General features: G+C 40.4%; 1 protein-coding gene across 1 annotated transcript in view; it reads left to right on the top strand.

The window, feature by feature from the left end:
* Positions 1 to 5861: 5861 nt before the first annotated feature.
* Positions 5862 to 20896, top strand: part of MXRA5 (matrix remodeling associated 5) — a 108189-nt gene continuing 93154 nt past the window's right edge. The window contains exon 1 of the mRNA XM_073667347.1: positions 5862 to 6303. The gene's annotated coding sequence lies outside the window, so the exon portion shown is untranslated. The remainder of the gene's footprint in view (positions 6304 to 20896) is intronic.

The following is a 20896-nucleotide window of genomic DNA, read 5'->3' on the forward strand; positions in this document are numbered from 1 at the left end:
TCTTCCAAGGGGCATTAAAATCGTCTTGTTAAGCTACTGTGACCTCCACGTCTCTTCCAAGGGGCATTAAAACCGTCTTGTTAAACCACTCTGAACTCCACAGCTCTTCCAAGGGGCATTTTAAAGTTGTTTTTAATTACCTCTAACCTCCACGACTCTTCCAAAGGGCATTGCATTTCCTCCTAATTTTTGGAAAGCCTTCCATTCACTGCTTAGGACAACAGTGTACTGGAGACCCAGTTGCTATAAATGGAAAAAAACGGTTTAGTTAAGGCCCTCTGATCTCCATGTCACTTCCAAGGGGCATTGGAGTGCCTCGAAATTTTTGGTAGGCATTGCACTCACTGTATGCCCTATAACTGATAAGCCGAACCGCTCCTTTTGGTACAGAAACATATCCTACAAGACATGTGTGGTTGACTGGCCTGAAATTGATGTGAATGGTCCCTGTTCCTCCTGCTCTTTCTCCTTTGCCACCACCTCATCCATCATTCATCACCTGAAGCTTTGTTTTAACGGGAGTCATAGAACTGGGATAGTAGCAGGAAAACATCCAGCAATCCACTGGAGGAGGTAGGATATGTGCCAAAACGCTGACCACCTCAGGCCTAGCCCTACTACATACATGCGCTTGCATTCCAAGGAACAGAAAGCTAAGGAGATGGATGGCCTCATGATCATGAATAATTTACTAGCTGTGTAGGAGGCCGACCACTGCTGCTGTCTACCTTCTGAACTTTGTGTTGAAGCCTGATTGACCCAGGACCCGCAATCCTCTATGTCTGGAGGACGTGTTGCATCCCAGTGTCCAATTGTGTCCTGGTTTCCACAATATTAACCCAGTGTGAAGGCGTCAGTGAGATGGACTATCCCTGGCCAAATTCACTTGTCCACTTGTTTGTGGTTAGGCTGTCCTTCCCACTAAATGCACTGGGGAGGGCACAGGTAATGTTTTGGTATGCACGCTTGTGTATAAGGCGCACCAGGACAAATAGGGGTGGCTGGTGACCGTTTATGGACACCCGGCCGCCCCCTGGTGGCTGGGGACCAAGCGTGGACACTCGGCCGATGGGCGGCTGGGGACTGAGTATGGATACCTGGCCGCCGACGCAGCCATGACATGGTGGCCAGATTCAGCCTCCACATGCCTAAAAGGCCCAATTTCAAGTGCAAGCAAGAAAGCAGTATGGTATTGCAGCCTGGGGGTGGGTGGGTAGCAAGCTGCATACTTGCGCTTGCATTGCAAGGAATGGGGGAGGTACAATTGAACACTGCCCTGGGACAAGGACTTGCACGGGGATAGCTGCAAGTCTGCATCTTCTGATGCGGCAAGGATCACTTCTGAGGGGCACACTTTTAGGCAGTGACCTGGGTGTCAGAGATGCTTCCAGGGGTCTTCCCCATGATATTCCCATGTCTTTTCAGCACTGTATGCATGTGTCACACAGCACATGGCCAGATAAGGTTGTAAAATGTTAAAATGACATTTCCCGGTGAATGCATTTGTCACGGTTGAAAGCAATACAAAAGTGCAAAAACGCATAAAAAATGCTACTTGTGAACATAGCCCAAGGAGTGGAGGAGTATTTTTGTTTTTGGTTATTTATTTTACCTCATACACAAGTCTTTACCCTGGAAAGGATGTTCCTTAACATATTTCACAGAAAAACAGTTTCAGTTTGGTTTTTGAACATTTTATTGTGAGCCCGTAAAAGTGGCTTAATACCTCTGACCACGTTGTTAACAGCAGTGACCTGGGGGTCAGAAATGCTTCCTGGGGCGGTCCCCATGCTGTCCCCATGTCATTTGAGCACTGTCATTATCGTTTTGGGCACTTTTTAGGCTTTCTACAGACTGCCGGGGGTGCCGCCGCAAAAATGCTCGGGTCTCCCATAAACTAACATTGGACTCGTTGCTCGGGTCGAGCATCCGAGTATCATGGTGAGCTCGGCCCGAGCTTCGAGCACCCGAGTATTTTAGTGCTCGCTCAACACTATATTCTATATGATTATGGAGGTGTATTATACTACTCTATATGACTTTGGGGGTGCACTATACTAATATACATGACTATGGGGGTGCATTATACTACACTATAAGACTTTGGGGTTGCATTATACTACTCTATATGACTATGGGGGTGCATTATACTACTATATATGACTATGGTGGTTCCTTTATCTGCTATATAAGACTATGGGGGTGCATTATACTTCTGTGTAAGACTGTGTGGGTGCATTGTACTACTATATATGACTATAGGGGTGCATTATACTATTCATTATGACTATGGGGTGCATTATACTACTCTATATGACTATGGGGGTGCATTATACTACTATTTATGACTATGGCAGTGCATTATACTTCTATATTTGACTATGGGAGTTCAGTATAACGCTATGTGTGACCATGGAGGTGCATTATACTACTATGTATGACTATGGGGGTGCATTATACTACTATGTATGACAAGGGATGTGCATTATTCTACTGTATATGACTATGTGGTGCATTACACTACTATGTATGACCATGAGGTACATTATACTGCTATATATGACAATTGGAATGCATTATACTACTATATATGGCTATGATGGTGCATTATACTACTATGCATGACTATGAAGGTGCATTATACTACTCTATGTGACTATGGGAGTAGATTATATTACTATATGTGACTATGGGAGTGCATTATACTTCTATATATGACTATAGTGGTGCATTATACTACTATGTATGACTATGGGGGTGCATTAAACTACTATATATAACTATGGGAGTGCAGTATACTACTATACATGACTATGGAGGTGCATTATACTATTATGTATGACTATGGGTGTGCATTATACTACTATATATGACTATAGTGGTGCATTATACTACTATACAGTGGTGGCCAAAAGTATTGGCACCCCTGCAATTCTGTCAGATAATACTCAGTTTCTTCCTGAAAATGATTGCAATCACAAATTCTTTGGTATTATTATCTTCATTTAATTAGCTTGCAAGGAAAAAACACAAAAGAGAATGAAGTAAAAATCAAATCATTGATCATTTCACACAAAACTCCAAAAATGGGCCAGACAAAAGTATTGGCACCCTCAGCCTAATACTTGGTTGCACAACCTTTAGCCAAAATAACTGCGAAACAACCGCTTCCTGTAACCATCAATGAGTTTCTTACAATGCTCTGCTGGAATTGTAGACCATTCTTTTTGGCAAACTGCTGCAGGTCCCTTATATTTGAAGGGTGCCTTCTCCAAACTGCCATTTTGAAATTTCTCCACAGGTGTTCTATGGGATTCAGGTCTGGACTCATTGCTTGAAGTCTCCAGTGCTTATTCTCAAACCATTTTATAGTGCTTTTGGAAGTGTGTTTTGGGTCATTGTCCTGCTGGAAGACCCATGACCTCTGAGGGAGACCCAGCTTTCTCACACTGGGCCCTACATTATGCTGCAAAATTTGTTGGTAGTCTTCAGACTTCATAATGCCATGCACACGGTCAAGCAGTCCAGTGTCCGAGGCAGCAAAGCAACCCCAAAACATCAGGGAACCTCCGCCATGTTTGACTGTAGGGACCGTGTTCTTTTCTTTGAATGCCTCTTTTTTATTTCTGTACACTCTATGTTGATGCTTTTTGCCAAAAAGCTCTACTTTTGTCTCATCTGACCAGAGAACATTCTTCCAAAATGTTTTAGGATTTCTCAGGTAAATTTTGGCAAACTCCAACCTGGCTTTTTTATGTCTCGGGGTAAGAAGTGGGGTCTTCCTCGGTATCCTACCATACAATCCCTTTTCATTCAGACGCCGACGGATAGTACGGGTTGACACTGTTGTACCCTCGGACTGCAGGGCAGCTTGAACTTGTTCGGATGTTAGTCGAGGTTCTTTATCCACCATCCGCACAATCTTGTGTTGAAATCTCTCGTCAATTTTTCTTTTCCGTCCTCATCTAGGGAGGTTAGCCACAGTGCCATGGGATTTAAACTTCTTGATGACACTGCGCACGGAAGACACAGGAACATTCAGGTCTTTGGAGATGGACTTGTAGCCTTGAGATTGCTCATGCTTCCTCACATTTGGTTTCTCAAGTCCTCAGACAGTTCTTTAGTCTTCTTTCTTTTCTCCATGCTCAATGTGATACACACAAGGACACAGGACAGAAGTTGAGTCAACTTTAATCCATGTTAACTGGCTGCAAGTGTGATTTAGTTATTGCCAACACCTGTTAGGTGCCACAGGTAAGTTACAGGTGCTGTTAATTACACGAATTAGAGAAGCTTCACATGATTTTTCAAACAGTGCCAATACTTTTGTCCACCCCCTTTTTTAGGTTTGGTGTGGAATTGTATCCAATTTGGCTTTAGGACAATTCTTTTTGTGTTTTTTCATTGAAGACAAATTAAATGAAGATAATAATACCAAAGAATTTTTGATTGCAATCATTTTCAGGAAGAAACTGAGTATTATCTGACAGAATTGCAGGGGTGCCAATACTTTTGGCCACCACTGTATATGACTATGGGGTGCATTACACTACTATGTATGACTATGGGATGCATTATACTACTAGTATGACTACTTTATGGATGACTAAAGGGGTGCATTAAACTTTATGGATGACTATGGGGTGCATTATACTTTATGGATAATAATGGGGCGCATTATACTACATGCATGACTATGAGCTGTGCAATATACTTTATGGATGACTATGGGCTACACATTATACTATATGGAGAACTACGGGCTGTGCATTATACTACATCGATGACTATGGTCTGTGCAGTATATTATATGAAGGACTATGGCCTGAGCATTATACTATATGGAGGACTATGGGCTGTGCATTATACTACATGGAGGACTATGGGGAGTACATTATACTTATGCTATGGAGTACCATGACTTAAATGAATGCTGCTGGTGAGTATAATAGTTTACTTTTTTCTATACATTAAAGAACAGCAGATGAATGGGGGACATATACCAAGATGGGGACATATATACCAGGATGGAGGGCGCATATATATAATATATATTTGTTCAGAATGGGAGGGGGGCAGTCCAAATCTTGCACCACGGCCCATCAGACTCTGGTTACGCCACTGGTAATAGTAGTAGTAGTAATAGTTGTTGTAGTAGAAGTAATAGAATTAGTAAAAGTAACAGTAGCAGTACTAGTAATATTAGAAGTAGTAATATCCATAGAAGTAACAGTAGTAGTAGTATTGGCAATAGTAGCAGCAATAGTAGTTAAAGTAGTAGTAGCAGGAGTAGTAGTTATAGTAGTAGTAATAGCAGTAGTTCTGCAGAAGCTGGAGAGCCACAGGATGGGCACCACTGGGGCATAACATGCTGCCCTAAAATAAGACCAATACCTACATGGCATGACTGCACAGAATCCAAAATGCTTTTCTGACAATTTAGTAGATTACAGTGGACTCTGTCTGGTCATTTAAGTATCATCGATGTAGCAATAATGAATTTTCACAAGGTCATTTAGACTGGAGAAAGTGTCTCAATGTAGAGTGTGTTAGCCTAATTTGTACAAGACATGTGTTGTATACATAAAGCTGACAACTTGCAAAGCAGCTTACTACTTGTAAGTAGCACGGCTGTGTGCACCTCCTATGCTTATACCCACTGCTATGGGCTCAGTGTGTTTGCTCTAGGATTGTTTCTTTGCCTTGGGGAGTTTCTCTCTGGTCATTCTACCTCTACATCATCTGAGAAGTTCAGGCAACCTCCTTCTAGCATCTCCAGGCTTCCCCTGATTCTGCATCAGGTCCTGTCTGGAGATAGAGCCGCCCACCAGAGAGCACAGGCTGCACACCCCTCCTAAAGACTCCACAAAAGAAGGAGGGAGCAGGGCAGGAGTCCTTATTCTAAGGTTCATGCTTCCAGTCTTGCTTGCTCCCTATCTTGGATCACTGCTCACTATTTCTAAATGGATGATGCTGTATGATTCTGAAATGAAATTTGGCTTCAGGCTTCCCTCTCCGTGAAGATTTGCCACATATAACTAAAATTTGGAATATTCTGCATCAGGTTCTGGAAGTTGTTCAGCGGATTGGTGCTTTCATTTGTACTTATCATATATGTGTGCTTCTTCCAAGTGGATACAGTGAAAACATTGAACAGATCACAAAGGGTTAAAACACTAAATCACAGGAGGAGACAGAGTACAGTGGTTTAGAAGTTTTCTCCTAACATCCAAGTTACTGATTCTATTATCAGGAGGATGGACTGTGACAGATTTGTGTGACCACACTATTGCCACCAGCCAGGTACGGTTAAACTTATTTTATTATTTTTTTTTTTACTATGTTTATACTCATTTTAGCAATTTTTTAGTTACTTTTATATATAGATTTTTTTATATTTTAGGAATAGCCATTGTGCAGCTTGATGAAGTAACATGTAACATTTTTTTTCCCATACTTAATGTTTTCTATTAACTATAAAGTGCTAGTTTTATAAATATTGTATGACATTTTGATTTTACTATATATTTATTGAGGAAAGCATTATAGAAATAGTTGGTTCTTTTAACTCATCATGATCATTTTTGACAATGTCTTTTATTGATTGTGAATAGTTTATTTAAGTGATTTATTGGTATAGTAGGTGTCGAACAATAGTTAATGATTTTAGTGATTATGAATGGTAGAGATGTGTTGTTGTCTCTGTGCAGTTTTACCTATAATCCATGTGGACATTAACAATTTTGAAACTGCACAAGTTTGTAGTAAAACTTTTCCACACTGCAGCTGTTATGTGTGCCTCCATCCTGAGAAGGCTGTGATCACACCTTTTGGCAGCATTTTCCAAAATAACATTGCTCCTACAATGATTTTGGAAATCCATAGCTAAAAAACTCTACTATGTGTAAGCGCTGACCCAAAACCCAGTTAATCAGTCTTGGTGTAAGTGTGATGCCTGGATGAAAGAGTTTGGCTAAATTCACACAAAATTTGGGGTCAGTATTAAATGTTGAGAAATTTGGGGTCAGTATTAAATGTTGAGAAATTTGGGGTCAGTATTAAATGTTGAGAAATTTGATAAGTGTAGACATCTAATGTGCTCATAGACTATCCTAAGCTCCTGATATGCCTATTGCACGCAGTTGGATGGTATGAGACAATACATAGTATATATTGAGTTAAAGGCATATTGATATACTTTTTAAGGGTGAAAGCAGATGGCAGATGTGATAGGCATACATGCGGGTATGTGTTCAGTGGACCATTTAGAATGGTCCCACCTTAGCTGACCTCAACCGCTGTGTGAACCTAACCTTGGGCACAAAGGCATATTAGGCCTCCTCTTTGCTACACTGGTAGGTGGTTGTCATACAAGCTGAGTCTTCTGAGCAGCCATACATGTAACCAATTTTGATATATACTGCCAAATATAGATGAAAGCCTGGATTCATCATTCTATTTCTCTACTTTTATGGAGTAATTTACTCCTTTTTAGTGGCTTTACTATTTGCTCCTCATTCTCTATGTTTTGCGCCACTTTTTAAGTCTTCTTTTGCTTTTACGCGATAACTTTTCTTATCCAGATGTTATAGATAGATGTGACTTTTACCAAATTTTGCATTTTTTTTTGCCAAATCTCACTCCATTCCACACTCCACGAAAAAAAACATTTTTGGAGGAGTTTTCAATTTTTGTGCATTTTTTCCATTTTTTAAAGCTGCGAAAAAAATATGTATTTTGTTCCTAATTCATGAACTGCATGCACCATTTTGAAGAATTTGGTGCAAAAAAAGCATCAGCGAATACCATAAGACAAAAAAAAAAGAAAGGTGACTTCAATAAATCTTCAATGATGAACCCGGCCCCGTGTCTCTACATGCCCCAACACACCTCCTCTCGAAGACACATTTGGATAAAGAATGGTGCCTAAACTATAAAAATCTGATGCAAGAGTCACTTTACACCAACAATGGATTAGGACGTTTTCTGAAGATAAATCTCTGAATATCGCAGTATTGTTACCTTATTTCTTATAAATGATGAAGACCACAAGTATATAATATAATAGATGAAGCAGGAACCCAGACTTATGAATGGAAACTTCCATAGATTAAAATAAATCTTTCCATTTGGTTTCTTTTTCCTTTGAAAGGTAGCCCCAGTCATAGAGTTCAGGTAAAGGGTTAACAGCGTTCATTAGAGCTCAGTGAAGTAGCAGAGTTTGCTAATGGGAATCATGTGTCAGTAAGGGAGATGGCAGGCAGGGGGCAGGTGTGTCCATAGTCAGCTTACTGACTGCTGCCAGACCTAGGAATAGGACAATAAAATGGGAAAGTAGGAGGAAAAACTTCCTTAGCTGCTTATGTAGCTGGTTAAGTCATCAGCACATCAATGTGTCGCTGTATTTTACTCACTTGGAAGACGTAAGGAAATTCCTGCCAAGTAATTCTGCCTCCTGCTGTATTAAATCAAACGGCTCCTGAATGTGTCAGGACAGGGCTGAAAGATGACAGTACCTAGAGGCAAGGTGACCAGACCTCCCCTTTTAGGGAAGACGCCTGTGAAAGTCATGCTGCACAGCAGCATTTGTTTCTGACACCCTATAGCAAATATCAGAATCATCATAATAAGAGAATATCAGAACTCTTCTTTCCTTATAAAATAAAATGCTTTGTTCAGGGGAAGTTTTTCGAGGACAGTCAGGCCTCACTTCTTCCTTTTGTGGTTCCTATTTTCACTGGATTACCTTGAAAGCTCACTTTATTTACCTGTAACATCACAATGTAACATGGTCATATTTGCAAATGCTTAAACTACTATATTATTATTTAAAAAGATATTAAACTCTGAAAAATAAATAGACCGATCCTCCTCAAAATGACACATGTCGCCTTAAAGGGAATCTGTCAGCAGGTTTTTGCTATGCAATCTGAGGACAGCATGTAGTAGCAGTTGAGAAACAGATTTCAGAGTTGTGTCACTGGCTAAACTGTGTGCTGTTATTTACTTACAATGAAGGTTTTATCACCAGGAGATAATCACTGCTCAGACTAATGCACACGTGAGCACTGGTCCAACCACACCCCCTCTGATAAGCAGCTCACTGTCAATAAACAATGTACACAGAAAGCTGTAGTGTGGGTGGGGTCTGAGCTCTGCTACATGCTACATCTAAAAAATTTCATTGTGTGACAACTGCTGCACCCAGTAAACTAAGTGGTACATTGCTGGAAACAGGGTCACTTCTCCTACATCATGCTGCTCTCAGATGGGGTAGCAAAACCTGGTGACAGATTCCCTTTAAAGTAAAAGCTCACCTTTGATTATTCCATAGGAAGAAGATTATATGGTTTCTCTAAAATAATGCAGGTACATGAGGATATCTATTGTGCATATTTTCCACAGTCACTTTGAGGGTAAGGTATGTGGACATATCCAGAGTTCATCTAGTAATTTACTTGAGGTTTGTGGTCTCCAACCTGTGGCTCTTGACCTGTTTCAGCTCTGGTCTCAATACCACCGTTCCTCTGTATGCCTCCTTGTTTATATGGCATAGTTAGGTATAATGCCCTATAAAGACATATTGACGTTTTTCAGTTGTGAATCAGGTTCTTTTGGGAACTGTATTACCAGAAGCATTGGCAAGGGACACAATGTTAAAGGATGGGATTACTGAAAAGTGAGACTGTGGAAAAAAAGTCCAAAAAGGATAGCACTGAAGTCATCGTGTGAGAAGTGACAATCCTTTATTATTGTTGAGTCATCATGGAGCTCTAGAATATTGCATGACATTATGCATCATAGGCAAAGTAAAGAACACTGAATATAGAAGCACAGGTCACAGACCATAATTAAACCCGCAAAATAGACGGGTCTTACCTATACCAAGTGCTTAATATATGGACCAATAAGGAATGGCAGACCATTCGGTAACACACACGAAAATAAAGAGAACCACCGAATGATAGGTCCAATAAGGCAAAGGGTTATAATAAATAGCCTTTATTAGTGTTTTAGTAAAAAGTGGCACTACATGCAGAAGGAGGGCCGCATTGTAGTATCCAGACACAACGATATATCACATAATAATAGTTACATTTTGTGCTGCACTGTAAAATCCATACAAAATAATAAGGCAACAGGTACATGTACCACGTAGTATTAATGGATATACATATCACATATAGTAAAGATCACCTGAGAGTCCAGAGTACATAGTAGATGGATGGCCAGCTAATATACATAAAGGAAAGGAACCATGTGTACAATGATTATTACCATATCTATGCCAAGCACATCTGGACCGCCGGTGCTACATGTCAAAAGTGACAACACACAATCAATCAGAAGATGAATTGCATACCTGTGTATTAAGCAGCATATGTGAGTGGCACCACGCGGCCAACCCCGATGCGCATTTCGGACACACGTCCTTCGTCAGGGTGTGGAAAAAAAGTAAAAAAAGGATAGCACTGAAGTCATCGTGTGAGAAGTGACAATACTTTATTATTGTTGAGTCATCATGGAGCTCTAGAATATTGCATGACATTATGCATCATAGGCAAAGTACCGGTGTGTTGCACTTCAGGTTGCCTCATTAAGGGAGGACTTCTCTTGGGGCTATCTTATTATGAGCCACAAGAGAGAGCTACTCTGTAAGAGCAATCCCCTGTCAGCAAGACCCAACTCATCCATGCTTTACATGAGCAATCATTCTTTTGAATAACAACCATTTTCATCTAGAGTTCTCCTGTAATGATCTTTTTTAGGAAAATACAGGTGCATCTCACTAAATTAGAATATCATCAAAAAGTTAATTTATTTCATTTCTTCAATACAAAAAGTGAAACTCATATATTATATAGAGTCATTACAGAGTGATCTCTTTCAAATGTTTATTTCTGTTAATGTTGATGATTATGGCTTACAGCCAATGAAAACACAAAAGTCATTCTCAGTAAATTAAAATAATTAACAAAAAACACCTGCAAAGGCTTCCTAAGCATTTAAAAAGGTCCCTTAGTCTGTTTCAGTAGGCTCCACGATCATGGGGAAGACTGCTGACTTGACAGATGTCCACAAGGCAGTCATTGACACACTCCACAAGGTCCCAGAGTCTGGCGGAAGGGTGGAGAGGCACACAATCCAAGCTGCTTGAGGTCTAGTGTGAAGTTTCCACAATCAGTGATGGTTTGGGGAGCCATGTCATCTGCTGGTGTAGGTCCACTGTGTTTTATCAAGACCAAAGTCAGTGCAGCCATCTACCAGGAAATTTTAGAGCACTTCATGCTTCTCTCTGCTGACAAGCTTTGAGGAGATGGACATTTCATTCTCCAGCAGGACTTGGCACCTGTTCACACTGCCAAAAGTACCAATACCTGGTTTACACACAACAGTATCACTGTGCTTGATTGGCAGCAAACTCGCCTGACCTTAACCCCATAGAAAATTTATGGGGTATTGTCAAGAGGAAGATGAGAGACACCACACCCAACAATGCAGATGAGCTGAAGGCTGCTATCAAAGCAACCTGGGCTTCATAACACCTCAGCAGTGCCACAGGCTGATCGCCTCCATGCCACGCCGCATTGATGCAGTAATTGATGCAGAAGGAGCCCCGACCAAGTATTGAGTGCATTTACTGAACATACATTTCAGTAGGCCAACATTTCGGATATTAAAAACATTTTTCAAGCTGTTGTTATAAAGTATTATAATTTACTGAGATAATGACTTTTGTGCTTTCATTGGCTGTAAGCCATAATCATCAACATTAACAGAAATAAACACTTGAAATAGATCACTCTGTTTGTAATGACTCTATGAAATAAATTTACTTTTTGATGATATTCTAATTTAGTGAGATGCACCTGTAATTGTGCATTCATATAATTTAACAGCAATAGTAGATGATTGCCAAATTCTTTCCAAAAAGGGTTTAACGAGACTCCCCTGGTACAACTCAGCCGGATTTGTTGCCCCCAGTAGCAAACTTCATATTTATGCTATTTTCTCTGATACTTGCTAACAACTCTGGCATTTTTTCAATGATCGTATTGGGATATGGTTTGATAGTTGCTAGTAATGCAGCCCATTTACGAAGTGAAGAAATATGGCAAACAGACCAAACACTAAAGCAACATTTATACATTTCCCAATTCATACGCTTGTCTGTAGGGATTCATGCCCCCAGCATGTGAAACATAAGAATTAATTACACATGCTTGAAAAATGTCTTAAATCATTGGATTTTATGCTGAGTTTGGCCCGGCGTGAGCTGTCTGTTACCGACATTGTGTCTTCATAATAATAAAAACTCATTGATTTCATAGAGCAGTGATGCCTGTAATAAGCTCCATCACGGCTGAACCTTCACATGATGGATGAAGAAGACAGCACGGGTGGAGTGCAGACGCATGCAGTATTACATACTGATTAGTCATACCCTGGCCGATGCCAATGTTTTAGGATCTCTTGAAGAGCACATCTTGCAGTAAAAAAATGTACTAATCAGCTCCAGAAGTGTCTCCCATCCAGATCTGACCTGTATTACTTCACAGTCCTACAGATGAATGAATGGAGTACCCAATACATATGACTATGCTAGATGCACATTCTAATGAGAATAAATTAAAAAATCTTGCTGTAAGTTGCATGAAAAAAATAGTTATGTGACATAATAAAATGAAAACTGTAAAAAAATAAAATAACAAATTAGAAAAACAATTTTTTTTATACAGTTTCTATATTTTGATACCACACATTCATCTAGCTAGAGTCCAATGACTCCCAAGGCATATTTTGGACCTGGCCTCCTGTTATACCTAAATATATTATGTAAAAATTATTTCAAGTAATACTGCTTGAGATGAGAAAAGAACTCAAGTGGAATTGATATCTACTTTAATGTTACAAAAATCCACATTCGCCAAAATGATGATTTTTTGTAAATCGTTTCCTCCCGTATTCAGCAAAATGGCGCCACTGGCTGCCATTTTTCTACACAATAAAAAGTCATCAAAATAAAACAATTCTTATACTCCCATCTCTAACCTCTCCGTGTCACCGGTCTGGTCTTGGTCGCATTTCCAGACTGCTGCCACTTGAGCTGAAAGGTGACAGCGTCATGACATCTCATCTCTGATTGTAAATCCCAAAATACAATTTTTGCACGCAAAGTCTTAATCTATGGGGCACATATTTGCTCAAATTTTAAATAATAAAGTATAATGTTCTTGTAATTTACATAATTGTGAAATAAGGCGATTATACATCACACCTCCTAGTTAAATGTCTCATGCCCCTTCATTTTCAGACCTCAGAACACACCTGAATAAATTTAGAACCCAAACCAGATCTGTAAATGTATTCAGAATCCAGAACAACAGACCTTAAAATAAATTCAGACCCCAAGCCAGACCCCAGACTAGAATACAGAGCTCAGACTAGAATTTCTAAACCCAGACTAGAATATAACTAATCATTTACTCCTCAGACCAGACCCCTCCAATCATCATGTGCCCTCCTCTCTTCTGGGTTCATCTACAGCTTTAAATGCCAATGCACTCAATGCCCTAGAGCTGGCATTGTCAGAGCCTTGTGTGTGCTATGTTCAGATGCTAAGGAAGAGCCTGGGATCAGACAGTGTAAGATTAATTGACCGTTGTGTAGTGAATAAAGGTCAAGAATAATGATCTGTTAAGAAAAAAATGGCCCTGTGAAATGGAGCCTTTAACTGAGACCTTTCCATCTGAGTTTGGTCATAGTCCTACCCCTTTGAGCTTGATCCTCACCACAATTGTTCACACATCAACTAGCTATATGTGACCTTATCCTAACAAAAATGTTGGTCTTCTTATCCATAGCAATCAAATACTACGCAGATTCTATTTTTAGGACCGCTGGTAGATTGCCATAAATGACAAGTCCAGTTTTATTCATAATGATCTTTTGACAAGATCCCATCTTGCATTTAGCAAAAATTCAAAGACGTCAAAATTTTGCAATAATTGTTGTAAAAAGCACAATTTGACCATAAGTTTTGAAAAGACCCTTGGGCAGTTTTAATAAATGAGTCATAATAGTATCAGCTTTGTAAAAATTAGAGGGTCTCATATCCGATCCATTCAAATTGCTGATCACATATGTTATAAGTAGATAAATAGGCCCATCTTCCACAGAAGACATCAATAAGAGCCTGATTTTTAAAGTGATGCTGGAACTCAATTATCTCAACTTGGACTAGTAGAGCACTTGGCTATCATTGTTTAGGCTATAACGGTTGGTTTAACCTGTCACTTGCCACACACTATCAGTGTTCAGCAAATGGACTTTAGCTTTCATTTTAGTCCAGCCACCTGTGTTTTTGCAGTTTATAGTATCACAGCTGCACAAATATCTAGTTGAAGAAGTGGATGTTCCTGACAACCGCAACACCTTAGAGGGAGCTACAGCAAATTCAACCTATATTATTTATAGGTTATAGGTTTATATAATTTTTAACATTTTTACATCATGTTTCAAGGGGGTTGTCCCTCTAGAGAAAAAGGATTTAATGTTTTTAGAAAGGTAAAGGTTGAAACTTATTAATGTACTTTAATAAAGAAAGATACCGTGACTTGAAGATATCAGTTCCAGTCTGTGATCTTGGCAGCTTCTTTTCTGGCTTCTCTACTACAATTATTCGGCCAACAGCTATCTAGTTATATGGCCAGCTTTAGATATACATCATTAATCACATGCTGACTTAAGGTGCCTTTACACTAAAAGAACAAGCATTTCTTGGAAAGCTCATTTCACAATTATCTTGCAGCGTAAACCGGCTCACCTAATGAATGAGCAAGGCATGATCGTCAGGTGAGGTGAACTTTTGTGCTGCACCAAAAAACATCTTTCTCGACAGCACATTATTCTGTATAAATAGGACTCATTGCCAAGAACAATGGCAGCCTATGCACACTGAATGATCTATTCTATACAGATTGTTTAGTGCGCATCGGGAGGTCTGCCTGTGTAAACACGTAACTAAACGACCAACGAGTTGCTGTTTATTGGTCGTTCAGCATCACCGATGGTCATTAGGTATAATGGCGCTTTAAGTAAGCTCTATCCTGTGTCAAATCATAAGTGGAATTGCGACTGTCAGCACCTAAGACTAGCACTGGTATCATGAGATTGTTGTATATGTCTTTTTTATAGAAGTATAATCTTTAAAGGGTTATTCCCATCTGCATAAATGGCATGGGCTCACCATATATAGCGGCAAGCCTCGCAGCTGCTATGAGTGCTCCGACCCTTCCACTCCCCCTTCCACTGGGCATTTCAATTTCAACGGCATATGCATCTTCAGCATGCGGATACTGTTAAATGCCATGAAGGAAGAAGGAGCTCTCAGTTTCCTGTGCCACTATTCTGCCTGTGCATTTGAGCCCTAAGTCTCCACACAGAAGTCGCAATGTCGCCACTGCAGCCCGTAGCCTCAGTCCAAACAGTACACAGACTGGAGCAGTATGCTGAGGGACAAGGGCAAGGTTAGTAATATATACATTTTTTATAAAGTCAGGTCATTTCTTGTGGCGGTTACTGTGGGGATATCAATCTGCATGGGAAACTGTAGGTACCACTATATTGTTGAGAGATTATTATACTGTGTGGGGGGCTGTAGGAACATTATACTTTGTGGGACATATGGGACATTATACTGTTTGGGGGTTGTAGGACCATCATACTGTTTGGGAGACGGTAGGACCATTATACTGTTTGTGGCATTGCAGGACCATCATATTGTGGGTAGGGCCCTATGGGTGACAACATTCTGTTTGATGAACTGTGTTCCATCATACTGTTGGGGGGGCTGTGGGACCATAATACTGTGTGGGGGCATCAAACTGTGTGTTGGGCCATTGGGCAATCATATTGTAGGACTATCATACTGTTTTAGGAGCTGTGTGAACCATCATGTTGTGGGGGCCATCATACTGTTTGAATGGCTCTGAGACTATCATACTGTGAGGGAGTCTGTGGGATCATAGGAGCATTATACTATGTGAGGTAAACTGTGGGGGTATAATACTGTGGAGAATGTCCCATAAAGGCTTCATAATGTGTGGGGAGTATGTAATGTAGGTTCATAATACTGTGGGATGGGTCACTGTGAGGGCATCATGCTGTGTGGGGGCATCATGCTGTGTGAGGCCATCATACTAGTGGTTGGTTGTTGGGACATCATATGGTGTGTATGAGGAATACTTTTTACAGAGGAAAATCTAGGTTTTCTGGCACTTGTGGCAGCAATTCAATCTGCACCCCTCCTCCTAAACACTGCTTAATCAGTTTGCATGGTAGTTGTGACCACTCATATGCAATTTGAGCACTTACAGATGTGTGCCGACTAGGTGCTTTTCCTAATTCTCTCAATGTTCAAGGAAATACTAAATCCTCTGCTTCATTGACAGAAGCAGGAAGAGAAGCTAGTCAGCACGTGCATGTAAATATGAAATGATGAAATATACATGTCAAATTTGAAAATTGCATGAGTGCTCATGTGAGGTGCGGTGATGTGATGACTGCTGGAACTGGCAAGTGAAACTGAATCCTGACAGTGATTATAATACATGCTGTTAGGATTGGGCATGATACAATGCTAAATTTTATAATTAAAGGGGTTGTGCAGGTTTGTGTTGAAAGTCACTCTGTGACTGCAGACTTTTGAATTCTCACAGCGCACGCACTGCATGCTGTCAGGATTCTCCTACAAGCTGTCATATGACCACAAGTATGCAATTTGCATACTTCCAGGTGCATTCTAATCAGATGTGCATGGTCTTGCGCAATATGGGTGAATTGAGCAAGGAAGTGCACATATAGTTGGTAAGTAAGCGTATGTATGCAAATAGCATACTTGCAGTTACATGACCTCCCACTCTCACTACTGGCAGTAGAGAATCCTGACAGCATGTAGTTCGAAGAATCAGAAGTCTGCCATCATACTGTTTAAAATTACTGCAGACTTTCATCACAAACCTGGACATAGTAGTGAAGTAGTAAGTGTAGTAACCCATAACTTGGCAGAAGGCACAAAACTTTTTTTTAACATGACCATGTATTCGTAATCTTACAAGTTATAGATTGTTACATGTTTACAGGATCTGAACCAATAACAGCACAGGAATACAGCATCAGAATCACCAACAGTTCAGAAATACATCAATAGAACCCCTGTCAGTACAGAATTAATGCATCACAACCCTCACCAGTTTAAAAATACATCACCATTCGTACATGCATATATCACCAGAACCAACATCAGTAAAGGAATACATCACCAGAACCTCCATCAGTACATAAATATAGCCCCAGAATCACCATCAGTACATGAATATAGCACCAATCTTAGTAGAGCAATCAATTGTAATGTAACTCCAGCCCAAAATACAATTGTATCGCATGAACCTACAATTTCCAGTATGTCCTCAAGAATGGTAAGGAGATGATGAGATTTGTTTTTACCAGCCATCATAATACTCCGGACCATACAGGAATCACAGTATTGATGAAACACGGACAGTATCGCAAATAAACATTTACATCCATGTACCTTATACATGACATCTTCTCTGATTGGAGTCATTCTCTTTCTTTTCTTCTTCATCTTGTCCAGACATTATCATGACTTTTCACATCCACAGCTTGTCTCTGTAGACTTCTATCTCCCCTGGCTTTCTGTAGTTCATACCAACACAGTGCCTTTAAAAATAACTGTTGCTTCCCTGTTGCTGCACAATGTAGCTCCTGGCTAGGTGAAATAATGCACTTTCTGACATCTAGTACTCGAAACACACAGTTAATTAGACCGGCAATGGGTCTTACAAGTGGAGCAGTCAAAAGGAGTGAGGATTGTTTTTCCGTTTAGCATGTCTCAATGTGGTGCCTAATTTTTACACAACTCTGCAGGATAAGCATCTAGTGTGCTGTCATGGCTCAACTCCGGGGCTCGATCCGGTGACCTCTGGCTGTGTGGTTGATTTCGCTCTCTGTTGGAACACAGCCTGTTTTACCCCTATTGAACCCTCATACATTTCTCCCCATACTGTGGCCCCTCACACTTTCCTCCGCCGCTACCTATACTATCTTCTCACACATTCTCCTCTGCTTACCATACTGTCTTCTCACATATTCCTTCCCTGCTCCCCATACTATTTCTTCAAACATTCCCACTCCCGCTCGCTACCCATACTGTCTTCTCACACATTTCCACCTTCTCACACTGTCTCATTATACTCCTCCTTCTCCTATACTGTCCCCTCAAGAAATTTTCCATGACAATAAAATTTAAGTTTCTTCACCTCCATTGGAGCACTTATCATACCAACGTTCACTGTCTATGCTTCACAGGAAAGTAACGTCAAACAAAAGAATACAGCAGCACTCCGCAAGCACCAAGATTCATGCAAACATTGAAAATATGAAGCCTGAACTTCATTACTGCTATACCTAGAAAAATAAAGGTACTTAGCGTATAAAATGGCCAATTCATGTGTGCCCATCAACCATAGTTAGGAGAGCTTTCCTTCATTGGACTCTAAACCTAATATTTATCAAACATGCCTTTTTTCTCTTGATTTTATAATCACTTATGAAGCTGGCCAGGATAACTGATGTACCCTGTTATTTCCTAATCCTGGAAAGCATTAGTGGGAATAACCCTTTAAAGGGGTTTTCCACTTTTATTAAAGTGGACCAGAAATGTTTCCTGTAATGTAAAATAACAAAATCAGTCAAATAGTTCTCACCCTCACTGGTTCCAGCTGCAGCTCCCAGCTGCATATTTTAGTGCTTAATTCCTGGGCATTGTATCCCTCTACTACTAGTGTTGTTCCTTCTATACTACACGGTGTTCATAGAGCAATCCGTCTGAAGAAGGTCTTGTTGATCAAAATGTCAGTTTGTCCTTTTGGATTGCTATTCTAATTAAAATTACATTTTACTCACAACATCAAGAGTGCCGGATTTTTTTCTTATTTGTTTCAGCTGCAACGGTGACATCAAATTGACAGCTCACATCACCACTGTGACCAATCACTGAGCCCAATGGCTCAGCTGATGTAGATAGCACTTTGCTACTGAGCTCATTATTTTGTTGCAGCAGTGATGTGAACTGTCGACGTGATGTCAATACTTCAGACAAAGAACAAAACAATAAGAACCGAGCAGCGGCAGAGAGATGGGAGGGGAAGTACTGTGTGATTTTGTTATTTTACATTACTGGAAGAACTTGGGATCCACTTTTCTAAAAATGGAAAACCCATTTAATGCTCTTGCAACATGGTGCCCTGGCACATTACATGGAAGTGGGGTTCCTGGCTGGATGTGTGGACTTGTGCTATGAGGGCCCTCACAAGGCATTCCCGGTCAAGCTGCATGTTACCAACGTTGCTGGTTTGCTAGGACCAGTTGTTTCACAGTTCAATGAGGGAGAGTACCATTCAAACATTAACTTTTTACTGAACGGGAACTTGATAGGGAATATAGACAAGAGATAGTGGGTACAGAATCTTATGAACATTTCCTTTACAGCTCGAAGGATTTTCTACACAGTTTCCTTCCATCATTTCACTATTGCTCTCTATATTCACCTTTCCTCTGTACTCAGTCTACTTGTCCTCAGTGTCCACTGTTTCTCACTACTTCACCACAACCCAGCTCTAACAGTACAGTCCTGCTTTTAACGAGTTGTTTACTTGTAGCCCAGTTCTGAATCCTGTTTTCCCTTTAGAGTGCCCGTATGGCTGCTAATGCTGACACTCTGGAACTCCCGCCCGGGAACACTTTTCTTGTCTCACATACTCAGTCCTGTTTAGGCCTGTTACCTTCAAGAGTTATAATCTCAGGGCCTTGTGGCTAGACGTCCTCTCCCAGGACACTTCTGCTCCGGATCTTTCTATCCCTTTTATTCGGTATCCTCACACTTAGGGACACGACAGAATGCGGCACTACTCAAATTGGACACTTAGGTCCACTTGTTATGCACTGCAGGCTCTTTCTGACATTCTAATAGAAACTTCCCTGGTAACTCATTCCCTCCCACTCTGGGCTAGTCCCAACAATTAACTTTCACTATCCCTAATGTCAAACTACACACGCGATCAATTTTATTAATACCTTTAATGCACAATACAAATCACATTGCATTGCATAATATTTTATAACAATAAACTTGTTACTTCAGGAGGGAAACACGGGCAACATGTCCATCTCCTGTCATCAGAATCATTTTTTTTGGCAGGAGTAGTAGTGCAAGTCAGAAAGAAAGCATCTTACACAGAGAATAAGCAATTTTTACACCTGTAGTCTTTGAATAGTTTGAGCCACACAGATAACTGCTCTCTCCATAAGCAGGGGAGCTGAAGGTCCCTGTGAATTCTAGTATGTCTGTAGATATTTTTCCCTCTTGCTTATCATACCACTGTAAGAATCATTCATTTACTGTAATTTTCACTAAGAAAATTTGTTCTATAAAGTTTTCTATATACCAGTTGCTTCCCTTCGCAAATCTATTGTCTATAGACACATGTAACTTACTTTGGACAGTGATTGAAAACATTCACATTGTAAATATATCATCTAAATCCAAAAGATTTATAGTCTTGACAGGTGGTTTCCATAGACTTGAGACTCGTACTAATACATACAATATAAGCTTAAAGGGGTTGTCTGATCTATAACGACAAGGCTACAGTCACTCTGTGTGACAGCAGACTTGTGAACCCTCCCAACACACTCACTACTCGTTGTGAGGATTCTCCGGTGTCAGCACCAGGAACGACGGTCACGTGGTAGCAATATTGTGATATGCATACTCCCAGCCAGAATTCGACTAGACTGTTTCCGACGCGCT

This window comes from Phyllobates terribilis, unplaced genomic scaffold (genome assembly GCF_046119375.1).
Source record: "Phyllobates terribilis strain yellow unplaced genomic scaffold, ASM4611937v1 Scaffold_2__4_contigs__length_985480577, whole genome shotgun sequence".
NCBI lineage: Eukaryota > Metazoa > Chordata > Amphibia > Anura > Dendrobatidae > Phyllobates > Phyllobates terribilis.